At 34.1% G+C, this 13,306-nt stretch overlaps 1 protein-coding gene across 1 annotated transcript in view; it reads right to left on the reverse strand.

Annotated features, from left to right (window-relative positions):
- Positions 1–13,306, reverse strand: part of LOC119837216 — a 178,957-nt gene that overhangs the window by 88,077 nt on the left and 77,574 nt on the right. Inside the window, exon 2 of the mRNA XM_038362743.1 lies at positions 13,059–13,168. The gene's annotated coding sequence lies outside the window, so the exon portion shown is untranslated. The remainder of the gene's footprint in view (positions 1–13,058; positions 13,169–13,306) is intronic.

The raw sequence follows: 13,306 nt of genomic DNA on the forward strand, positions 1-13,306 counted from the left end.
TTTTTATTAGTCGTTTGTATATAGCCAACTTCTATAAACTTGAATTTGATACTCTTTAAACGGACAAATTTTACACAAACTTTAAATGCTTATAAGAGAATTGGTGATACAGTAATTTCACGAGTGAAGCGTAATTTTAGTTTTCTAAAATTGTATTAAATTTTTAAATTTAATTATAACTACATTATCATTATGATTGCTATAAATGCGACCTTTATTTACAAAATGTTTGTAAAAAACGTTATAATATATTGCTATAATATAATATTTAATACGATACATTTTCCTGAAGAACACTGTAACAAACTTAAAAATATCATCCGCGTTATAGATTAGTTTAATGGAAGTATCCACAGTAATTTTACCGGGGTCGATGTAACATGCAATTTATTAAAAGAACCAATATTTTATAGTGAACTGATTGAGGGTCGGGACCTATGAAACTTGGCCGCTGCCAACTCCTATTATTTTTCTTTCCTTATTACGTAACATTATTGTAAATGGTAAAACGTTTTTATTCGCAAATAAAGTGTACGCGGATAAAGATGCGAAATGTTTCGCTGAATTATATCAATTATAAACTTCATCGTGGATGATAAATCTGTTGTCATCAAAATTTTAGTTATTTAAACTTTTCCTTTAAATAAAATCCTGCTACGAAAGTTATGACCATCACACTTATTATTTAAATCATCATCATCTACCATTGCATCTAACTAACGATTTTATTGAAATGACTTAATAAGTATATGTAATAAGTTATTCTTTTGTTATTTCAAAGATAATATATTTTGAAATAGGCTATATTCATAATTGATACACATGAAGTTTGCAAATGCGCAGCATTAAATAAAGTTTAAAAAGCTCAATCATGCAAGTATTTTCACATACTAAACTAGTTACAGCAAATCGTGTTTTACTGTAACGTTATTTATGAATCGAGTTATTGAATCACCGGCAAACGTATCCGAACCGTGGTCTAACTAATCGATAATGTTGATCGAGTTTGCTTTAATAACGGTTCAGGGCTCCTCCATTGTTGTGTTTATTCGCCTTTGTTCAAAACCCCCGTGTCGAATAATAAAGGGAAAGGTTAGCATAGTTTAACTCTGAAACGCTTCCAACACAAACGTATAAGATGGTTTAAATTAATTATTGAACGAATCCCAATACAGGCCGAGCAAACTTGACTCGAGTGTCGCTAAGAGTGCTTCAAAAATCTTGCGCCTGATAAATTTGAGGAGCAATGGCGTGTGTGCTGCGACATTTCAAATTGTGTTAATATATTACTTTTAGGCGTATTTAAATTAATTCCACGTAAGCCTCTATTTCACACATAATTAAAAAAAAATTCATTTTGTTAATTTTTTCTTTAATATGAACACAGTCTTCCATTAGTTTTAACTCATACAATGCTTGTACAGGGATAAGGACAGGTTTTTCTTTATTTTGTATTTCTGCGTCTAATAGCTTAAAAGAAAAGATTATCCACAATATACTGTATGATTAATTTACCGAACAAATTTTTACAATACTTAAAAGCTTTTGAGAACTCTTTCAAGATCTGCTTAATTCCCAATAGCACAGCGTATATTAAGCGTCACTGTATATTTTTAGCCAATCCCGACAACGCCAAAACGCAGCGAGTTCTGTATTCTAAATGATAATTATGATATGTTTCCATGCATCCGCTAGTATCAAATAAAACTTTTCCAGTTCTTCTCGAAAACAAAACAACAATTTCGTCCGTAACATTCTAGTTGTTCTCCAGTTATTCGAAGCGACATTTCGCAACTCGCAATGTCATAAAACTATTGTAACTCGTGATATAACTCTTTCTTATATTCGCGAAATACATAAACTTAACCAGTATAGTCAGAGCTCTGCGATGTATCTCAGCGCTTATGATTCAGAGACCAGTGTAAATATTGTAAAACGTTAATCCAATATAGGTGCTGCAATATGTTTGATAATTTTAATTAAATGTGTTGAATAACTTTGATTATTTTTTGTGAAAAATTGATTTAACAATATTTCAACGGGTCTCTACATCTATAACATAATAATAAAACCAATCATTTTTAGTACTGCAATATACATTACTAGGAATTCCTCAGTTTACTAGGAATTCCTCAGATAATGTCAGTATATCAGTCATATCAGTATTAGTTTAAGTTTTTTGTAGATATCTAATTCTTTTCAAAACATACAGAAATCTATACAGTAAGAATAAATGTTTTTCATGATTCAAGTATCAAATATCTTTATAATTTTCATATAATATTACCACACACATAACGATTAGATGTGTCCTGAAAATGTAATTTACGATAACTACTTCAAGCGTTATCATTTTTTAATCTACTTAGGTATCTCCTATTTATCTTTGAAATTTTTAAGAGAAACAATAGTCTCATATTCCCTTGTGGCAAAGATCCATTACTCATTTATTTTATCGACTTTTTTAGAGACAAAATAAGCCTTATAATGTTCACACCTACAGCCATAGTAAAACTTTTTCTTTGCCCACCTGGAGTCCAATCTAAGATACCTTTTGTATCGCCAAGCACTAAAAAGAGGTTCTATATATTCATTCCATTCACAGACAGATTTAAAGCAATGTTAAATAAGCCCGCTAAATATTTCTGGATTCTAATTCTGGTTCGTTCCTAGATAGATATTCTTGTTCTGATCTTAGCTTTGGTATCGAAGTAACAAATGTGGCGATTGAACCCGGATGGCACTTTGTAGTCTACGATAGCAAGTGTGATCCTGGAACTTTTTACTTGTATGCTTTAAATGGGTTTTATGATTAATTGATTCCTACCTAATAACAAAAAAACACTTGTAAATTCAAAGTACAACAAAATTGTTTCGTGCATAGTTTTAATTAATGATATTTAATATTAATCTTATTAATGTCCATTGTAATGTGTGTGCATAGTGCACATGTGTATAATTTTGTTAAATATTAAATAATATTTTATTTTTAGTTTTATATAAAATGATTTATATTTCAGAAACAGAAAAAAAATAACACGAGGCGGAATTCGAACCCTCGTCATTTCCGTGGCAGCACATAGAGTCTCAGCCACCCGATGATCCCGCCTCAACAATCGAATTCCTTATACTATTTCGGTTTTATGTATCTAAGAGACATTATTTTTCTATCCTTTTTTTTTTATGTCATCGTCGACAATGGAGCTGGTGGGTCGCCTGATGGTAAGCGCTACCACCGCCCATGAACATTTGGAGAGGCGTAAGGTCCAATGCAGATCTTACGCCTATTCAAATGGATTGCCGACTGCAAGTTGGAAAAGGATTAGGAAAGGATTGAATAGAGGAATAAAGGAAAGGACTGGGAAGGGTAAGGAAGAGGATGTGGGTCTCCGGCTCCCCCACTCACCGAACGAAACACAGCAGTTGCTATTTCACGCCGGTCTTTTGTGGGGGTGTGGTACTTCCCCGGTGCGAGCTGGCCCAATTCGTGCCGAAGCGTGCTCGACTACCACATACAAAATATACATACTATCGTTTATAATTTCCAAATTTATAAATCTTTTGAAAGCTATTAAACAAAGACTGCTTTACAATATTATAATTCATTACAATATTGCGATACTGGTCTTCGCCCACACGCCTAGGTACCTCCTGACATTAATTTCGTATCATTCAAAAATTGTCTGTGTATTTCACAATGAATTCAAATTATTACGGATTTCTTGTGTTCTTTTTTCGTTTCAATTCTTTCATTTCGAACTCTTTGTGTTATTTAGTATAATATAGCTAACCCACGCTACATCGTCTGCTCTTAAAAGGTATATTTTACCAATTCCTGCAATATTTTCTTTAATTCTCCGCTGCAATTGGTGGCAGTGTGTAATTGTAAATAGCCTTCTTATAATAAAGGCTTTATTTAATCCACACTTTATTTACATGCGAAGCCGGGGCGGACCGCCAGTGATATTAAAGCATAGAGAATTGATAACCTTTTGAAATACATTACTAAATGGCAAGACGCCAGTCGAACTCCCTTTTCAAATACATTTAGGATTTCGCCTGAAATTTATATTCGATTAGCCTTCAATACACCGTAATCAAGCCAACCTACTGACTGCTGTCTCAACACTCAATACTTATTAAGATTTCCATTTGTTTGAGATGAGGCAAATTCAACATTTCATTCCTATTATGTGAGTTAAGACGTTTGAATTGTTCATTATTTATTGCCATTCTGTTTGAAATGAGATTTCTGTGAATAATTTCAATGTCTCCTTACGATATAATTATATATTTTGTACATTACATCACTTATAAGTGGTGTAAGTAATACGCCCTCGGAGTCATTCAGCATCATTAGCTATTTCCTGGTACTGTGGATCATGTGCAGATAAATATAAAAATCCGTTTATTTTGTACACGCGCGACCGGACTCGAACCCCCAGCTTTTCGCATAAAGTCCAAGGTCCTAACCATTGAGCCACCACTGCTCACACCTTGGAGTGAGGTTATTATGATATATAAGCAGTGTAATAAGAGTTAAGTGTATATGTTTTAAAAGTAACCCCACTTATATTTTTCGTCATACTTGAAGTATGCAGAAGTAAGCAACAATTTCCAATGAAAATAAAAATCAAATTTTAAGTAATAAAGGATGAAAAAGAGAGTTGACGAAGACCGCACGCAGCTGGTAGCATAGATTATATGAAATAGTTTTAATGTATTTCCATGCCATTTTAATGAAATCGATGTACTGAAACTACTAAATAATTCATCAATTTCCTTTTAAAGTAACCATAATCTAAAGTTAAGAAAATATCGTCCTTTGTGTTATAAAAATATAGGTTAGGTGAGACCCTTGGGATAAAATATAATAAATTAAGGGTTGTATCTATTGGTTGATTCAACACATATTCCGAAGTAATAACTTTTTATAGGTGCGTAAACCGGAGGCCCGATTCCATTTCCTTTCCCTTCCCCGTCCATTCCTTCTTTGCAGTCATGAATCCTTTCCTTATCCCTATCCCCTAGGTAGCGCATTCGCAGAAGTAGTGCCTCTGTAAATGCGATACCCCACGGACTGGAGTGATGGCTTACCATCAGTCCAACCACCAGCTCAGTAACCTGCTTATGGCGTAAAAATAAATCTTCTGTCGGATGATTCGAGACAACAGTTTTTTGTAAAGAGGTATAATAAGCGCATGACTGTTTCACAGCAGAAAATTAATTTCAATTCCCAGTCGTATCTTAATCGTATTCAGATCTACATAATAAACAAGAAATTTAATTTGTACACTCAATATTAGGTACAGTGTGCAGTATGAAGCTTAATTATTAATTTAATTATTTAATACTTAATACTTATGCGGGGTGAGAATATAAACATCTTCATTGTTTATTCTTAGTTTTAACCCTTGGCATGCCTGGTGGGCAAAAGTTACACTGTATGCCTGGTGGGTCTCTCAGACCCCGATTTCAAAATAGCATTTATTTCAATAGATTTTATTATGTTAGGTGATTTAATGATTCAAGACGCATGTTTAAAGGGCAAAAACGAGATAGTAAAAAAATCATATTAGAAATTAATCAACTTTATTAAAATATTTGAAATTAAAGTTTAACTCAAATTTTTAAGCAAAATTTCGTGACTATAACTTTGTTAACATATAATTAGTATCAAAAGTATTGAGATCATAATCAGACTTTAATCCGGTGTGAGGCACTATCATATACTTAATCTTAATAACAAAATAATTAGTTTTCATCCCTTGCATTTACACTTTGTAAAGCTTTGGTTCGGTAACACTTTGCGCATTGAAAAATCGAGTAGACAAGACGAATGTGACAACTACATGTCTCACAAATGTACTGGGTTTTCCGATTTTTTTTCGCGGGACAAACGTATCATCTTCGTCAAACTCTTCTCCACTTGAATCAAATGCAGCTAAGTCTTCAACATCCAACTCTTGGAATAATAAACTTGCTATGTTCTCGTCTGTTAGTTGTTTATTCATGATTAAACTGAAAAAAACATAAAATAGGATAATGTAATGTACAAACTAATATTATTTAACGGACAAATTCCAATATTTATAAGAAAAAAGAAAAATAAATACTTACAAAATAAAGTCACGCCGTATGCCTGGTGGGGTCTGTGGGACCCGGAGGCACTTTACGCAAGTCCTTTTACGCTGATAGCTCACCGCGGACTGAGGAAGCGGGTGGAGGGCATTCCGCGGTTAGTAACGGCCAGCTACTAAAAACGGTGAGGCTCGAAATTCAAATTTAAATGAACTACAACGGTTCGCGCGTTGGTGTGGGTCTGACAGACCCTACCAGGCATGCGAAGGGTTAACTACGTTACTTATATTTTAAAGAGTTCTGTATATATTTTTATTATCTTTACATCGTAAGCAAATAATCAAAAAAGTCTTCATTAAAACACTACAAAGCACAAAAATTAGTACCCTATCTTCAAGCCTCAATTAAAGAAAGACATTTAGTATGGTATTATTTAATCTGTGCTAATACGTAACTGAACACTGGAATAATTATTGCATAACAATTTTTTTTCAAATTTAATTTTTAGTTTTATAGCATTGAAATGCTTTATGAATGAGAAATTTTGAAAGAGTAGAAAAAATCCTGCCTCGTGATCAAATTTTTTCTACTCTTTCAAAATTTCTCAAATTTTTTTCAGTTAATTTTTACGTTATTGTCATACCACATATTTCTTAGAACACCCGACACGAGGCGTTAATGAAATGCCTCAGACACTATCGCCCATTAAAAGTTTGTGAAACGAACGTGATATTCGGGCCTTTGTGACAAATATTAAATTGCCTTTTATCAATTTAGTTGCGACCCGTGACGTGGTCTGTATTTTAAAGAGCCAGTTAGAGCAGCACTTGTCTGACACACAAAAATTTTATTCGTCCAATCTTAAAAAGTAGCATGTGTTTAAATGGATTCTATATCATAGACTATTTATTTATTTAAGCATTGGATATTTATATAAGAAGGAAGGTTTAAACGAAATCCTAAATATAAAACGCAAATTATATCTTCAAGGAGATGAAATAGCTACACACAATCCTACTGATATTATAAACGCGACAGTTTGTAAGTATGGATGGATAAATATTTGTTACTCTTTCACGTAAAAACTACTGCATCCATGTAGTAGTTGTTAATGAAATTTACAATAATGGAGCTTATACACCAGAATAAAACGTGAGCTTTTTAAATATTTGCAATTGCCCGCGGGTTCGTCCGCAGGTGAAACCGCGCGGCGCAGCAAGTACAAATATACACAGTAAAAATCTATTTAATAGCTATACGCTGATCCGGCAGACACTGTCTTCGCGCATGTCTATCCCGCGAACTTCAAAAACACGTAATTTTCTTTTAAATTTCTAATATCCTGTAGAATTAATAATATTTATTTTGTACCATTTATTTTTACAAAATGTCAATTAATTACGTAAATAGAATCCATTACTTTAATCTGTCAGTGGTCGATCTCGGATCGACGGTGCTGACTGCCGAAACCTATGAACCTCTATAAAGCGTTTTCTTTATTTGATATTTAGCAAAGGAGGTAGTGGGTTGCCTGATGGTAAGCGACCAGCATCGCCCATAAACATTTGCAAAGGCTGCATGTCTGTGCAGATGCTTTGTCTAGACAAGTGATGAGGAGAGGATTGATGGAGGAATTAAAGGAAAGGACTGAGAAGGAAGGAAGAATAACGCTTAGTTTGTGCATTGAGGTTCATACATTACAGCTGTCAGCAGCGACAGTCAGCGTGCCTTCAGGATGACTCTAAAACCAGCCATCATCATCATCATAATCATCAGCCCATATATATATTCCCACTGCTGGGACACAGGCCTATGAGGGTATAGGCCATAATCCACCACGCTGGCCAAGTGCGGGCCAAAACCAGCCATACTAATACCTAACATGTAATGTAAAATATGTTTTAATCACTCGTATTTGTTAATTAAACAATGCTTCAGTTTATAACCAAATTGGTACGCACCACTCGACTCTACAGCACTTAACAAAGCACAAAACTTGAAACGCCACTGGCTTTGGACAGCGGGTATTCATTCGCAATAATACAAATTTGGAGTGCATCCAGACATTTCGCGTCGATACACTTCCAAATGGAATGTTTCACGTTTATTTATTTTTTATTTTTCTATACACTTTTTTTGTTTCACGCACGAACTGGTTTGTTCGGAGTTTTGGATGCGTTAACTCAACATTTATGGCAGCAAATAACTGAAGTTCGCTGTTAGCAAAACAGCATATTCTATTTTGATTTCACGAGAGCTTTCATTCGAGATATGAGTTTAAAACAAATACGTAATATTGTTTTTTACTTTACTAAAACTGACATTAATGTTATGTTTTTGAATGATATTTTTTATTGTAATAAAGTAAATACATATAAAGAAGCAATATGATAGAGTAATGTCATAGCCTAATGGGTGGCCTTGTGCAGAGATTTCTTGTGCAAAGAAAATATTTATTTATTATAAACAATTTATTTTTATTAATTGAACAGAAGTAAAATATTCGTAATAACACGAATATAAAGCGACGAAATTTAGAGATAATTAAAGATTCACATGTATTGTATTCCATCAATCCAATAATATGCATATATTTTATTCAATCAGAACTGAAGATAAAATCCGGTAGAAATTTAATCAATCTGTAAATATAATCCTCCATATTAATGGATTAAAAACATATCTGTCTACTATATGTAATAATTTTTTTACCTCTTACAAAATGTGTATTGCACCAATATTAGTTTACAATTATAAAACATAATGTCAATATATACGAGCATTATTTAATATGTAACTCAAAATTCCTTTACAGCCGCCGAGCATCGAACCTACTGGCGGTCACCTGTGTGATCCAGTTAGCCGATTGGCTGACTGCACTTTGTGCACATCGCTTTAATACGCTGGAAATTAGTCTGTATTAGTATACTTATTTTTATGTCTGTATGCAGCTTGACTTTGCATTGCATCCTCCATGCCAAACAATTATGGGGAGAGGTTATTTGAGATGGTAGTTTAAAAATGTGGTTTTTTAGTCGTTTATTCGACTATCGCAAATATAAATTAAAAGGCAATAAAACAGTCAAAGGAGCATGCTGAATAAAATCTGAAAAACAGAAGCAAATATGATATAGATGTGCTATTTATGGGCCAATATATAGAATTAGCTAGAGACAAGAATGTGATATTTCACTATATATACAATATATATACACTTAATATACACTTAATATACACTTAATATACGTGGATATAATTCGCATTTACCCTACATTCATATTAAGTAATGAACAATTTTATTCAATTTATGTGACAGCAGTGAGGGCAGAATGCGTAAACATTTTGTATTCACATACTTTATCTTTGTGCTTGCTCAGGTCACTTAAGTAAGCTTTATGCAAATGCTCCTAAACCCAAGGGATTATATTGGGTACCCTTTATCAGTCTACTTTCTACAAATACCAGTTAACAGCGCTTGTGGTTCAAATACTTATGTAGTAGATCCTTGTATGTAGGTAGCTGCACTTATTTATAAGAAATTAATTTGTATATAATAAAAGCAAAGCAGTGGCGGCTCAATGGTGAGAACCTCGGACTTCAAAATTGATAAATCGGGGTTCAAGACCCAGCGAGCGTGCCTGAAAATGATTTGATTTTTCAATTTATCTGCACATGTGGATAACATCACCAGTGCTTAAAAACGGTGAAGGAAAACATCGTGAGGATCCGGCATGTCCAAGTATCAAATGTTAGACGATATGTTACATCTGCCAACCCGCACTTGGCCATAGCAAGCCTGTGTCCCAGCAGTGGGAACATGTATGGGCTGATGATGATGATGAATTTTATATATAACAATGTACGTCTTGTTTTTCACATATTGCCATCATATTAACTGTAAGTACAACAAATGAATAAATATCATAATTTCTAACAAGCATTTCTAGTAACCCTACGAACTATGATGATGTCTGTTTCTCTTTAGTGGAAAAAACTGCTGTGCCGATTCAGATTGTACTCGATAGATAGATTTTTGCCAGCTTCTGCCAATGTTTCTCGGAATTTATTATAATTAACAACTATCGATTGACAATCTTTAAAATTTCGGTTGTACCTTGCATAAAAATATGTTTTTATTTACCTATTGTTTTGTTTATATATCGAAGGCTGTCTGATACTAGGCAAGCAAACCCATAGACTGGATCATACTCAAACAGGAATCAAATCAATCTTTCTTGCTATATCCAAACACATAATTGCTCTGTTGCGACTCGAAAATAAGACAAACAAACAAACACGCTTTTGTATTATAGCATTAGTAGGAATAATTGGTAAAGAAAACTAACTTTCAGACTGTTATAAAAGTTTTATAATCGACTCAGCAGATTTATAGTTTATTCGTCACTAAACATTCAAAATACTAATGTTCGTCTTTATAAGTAAAGTAGGGTAGAATAATACATAATAACACTCAAAGAACAGACAGACGGATACAAAGACGCCACGCAATAGCCAAGTTCAAACATACATTACAGAAAATGGAAATATGCCAAAGTTTTCTCTTCCATTGTTCTAGCCAACAAATATTTACCTTGAAATGTTTGATACATGCCACTGGAGACCGATCGATGTGGATTTTAATTGTTATAGACGATATGTATAAATCAAATTTAAGTCTCTGTCATACAGAATTATAGTATCTTGTGTTGGATTTTGCGCGAGTATCATACATTTAAAATTAAAGACTTTTAACGGATTTCAAACGCGATTTATTCATTATTCATTTATTCATTATATCAACGCTTCTAACACTTTACAGCAAGCGTGAGGAGACATTGGGTCAGTCTCCGATTTTACGAGCTTCACCTGTATGTTTGTATGTAACCGGTTCCTTTAGACTCGATTTAAACCCACTTTAAACGGAGAGATTTAATTCAAACTTTAAACACTTATCAAAGATCAAGAAGTTATCGTATTATACTGATAAGGATTGCCAGGATTGAATAATTTATTTCCCTAAGTATACTCTGTTTAGGAGAAAGTGAGACAATTTAGTGAAACCTTTCTTTTTACTTTTAAGCTGTATTTATTAGTTATGGGTATATGAGACACATACGACATACCTACGAATATTAGATAAAACTCATGTGCTAACCCAGAGTGTGGAAGGTGAGCATTGAACACGAAGTGAGTTGGGAAAAAATATGAAATAATTATCAATATGTTTTAGTGTGATTAAAGTCGCCTAGAATAAAAAAGTTGTGTAAACTTAAACACATTCAAAATTTAATTTAAATGAAAATTAAAGTAAATTAATTAAATAAGTTCTCATGATATGTTTTCTATTTTAAAGCGTGCGTTACATATATTTCATCGGCATGTGGAAAACTTTATATCTCGTTAACATGCAATTTATGTTGAAGGTGAAACTAATTGTTAAAACAATAAGTTTGAATTATTAATTATAATACAACTTGTTTAAAGGTTATACGTTTATAATTGAAGCTATTTTAATGTAACTTGAGTCTGTACACTTGAACGCAGACGGTATTTAGTCTTCACTAGCTTTTGCCCGCAGCTTCGCATGCGTTAAATTCGGAATATTTTAATAGATGATATTATACATATAAACCTTCCTTTTGAATCACTCTATCTATTAAAAAAACCCATCAAAATCCGTTGCGTAGCTTTAAAGATTTAAGCATATATAGGGACAAAGGAAGTGACTTTGTTTTATACTACTATGAATACTAGCCGCCCGCCCCAGCTCCGCTCACGTTGAACTAAGGTAAAGATAAATAAAAATAAAATATAATAGTTTAAAAAAACTAAAACACGCTTTAACAAAAATCATATTTTGCAAATTGAAAACTGGAATAATTTTATCAAATTAGTGTATTGTCATCGGTCCTCAATAAATCTACAAAGTTTGAACGAAATCTGGCCGTTTAAAGTGGGTCAAAATCGCGCCCAAAGAAGTCGGTTAAAAACAAACATACAAGTGAAGCTAATAAAAAGCGTGTAATAAACTCGCTCATGTCATTCAAGAACAACAATTGCTAGGTACTTGAACAGTAGCTTTTAAAGTTATTTTTATGATACCATTGGTCCACCCGACTTCGCCCGTACCTATTATATAGCTATAGAAATCCGGGATTACGTTCATATCCAAGGGTGAATGAATTTTTGGATTCGGTCTAGTTAAAACGATCTCCCAGCTTTCACTATCAGTTTGTTAAATGTAATCTCATTTAGTCAAATCAATGTCTGAATTTTACTGCTATTGTAAAAGAACCAATATACAGAACACAAACCGTCACGTAAAGTCATGTAACAATATAACACTTAAATCGGGCAATAAGTTAGCCCTTACGTAAGACGCGCGCCTGGCACGCGGCCGGGGAGGCGAGCCAAACGAGCTTTTAAATTGCCGAACCAGCTTATAGAATACGCATAAATGATTCTATATATATACGGTTTGCATTGTCTAGACAATTGCTAATTCTTTATTTGCACGACTAGATAAAATCTGCGTCTGACGTAGGTTATATGCAGCTTAAATGAAATGTGAAATCCATACACAGGACACAGAGATGAGCTTGATGTGGTCTAGTCCATAAATACTGATGAGTGATGATGCTGCAGGTACTATGTCAGCTTTTTAGATTTGGTAAAAGGATATACAATGCTTATAGATCTCGTTATACGGACTTAAAACCTTGTTAAATCGTAAGGTTAACTTACCTAAATAATGTCTATCTGGCAAGGCTTGTTTTATTTGTCGCCAAAATAAAAAAATCTGTGAAATAGAGGTTTAGTGTATATGCCCCTAATCCCACAAGGGGACACGGGATATCACAATTTCATTCTAGGCAATTCTATACTTGCTTCTACGCCAGCTAGTAGTTCTCATGTATTGTGAATGTGTGTGTGCGGAGGGGGGGAGGGTCTATTATTCTAAGGCTCGCAGTTCTCACGTTTCGTGGATGTGTGTGTGGCAGGGGGGGCGGCAGGGGGGGCGGCGGGCGGCGCAGTCGGGCCAGCGCGCTCAACAGCCCGTCCGTGGTCACGCGCCCGCTTGCTGCATCTGAAACAAGTTGTACTGTCAGCTTTTACCCTTGTGGGCATGGTGTGATGGGGGCATTTGTGATGGGGGCATTTGTGTCTGTTCCGTTGTTTGTGTGGGACTAGTTATGCTAAGCTTCATCTTTGTACGTGGTAGATT

Source organism: Zerene cesonia, chromosome 26 (assembly GCF_012273895.1).
Source record: "Zerene cesonia ecotype Mississippi chromosome 26, Zerene_cesonia_1.1, whole genome shotgun sequence".
Lineage (NCBI taxonomy): Eukaryota > Metazoa > Arthropoda > Insecta > Lepidoptera > Pieridae > Zerene > Zerene cesonia.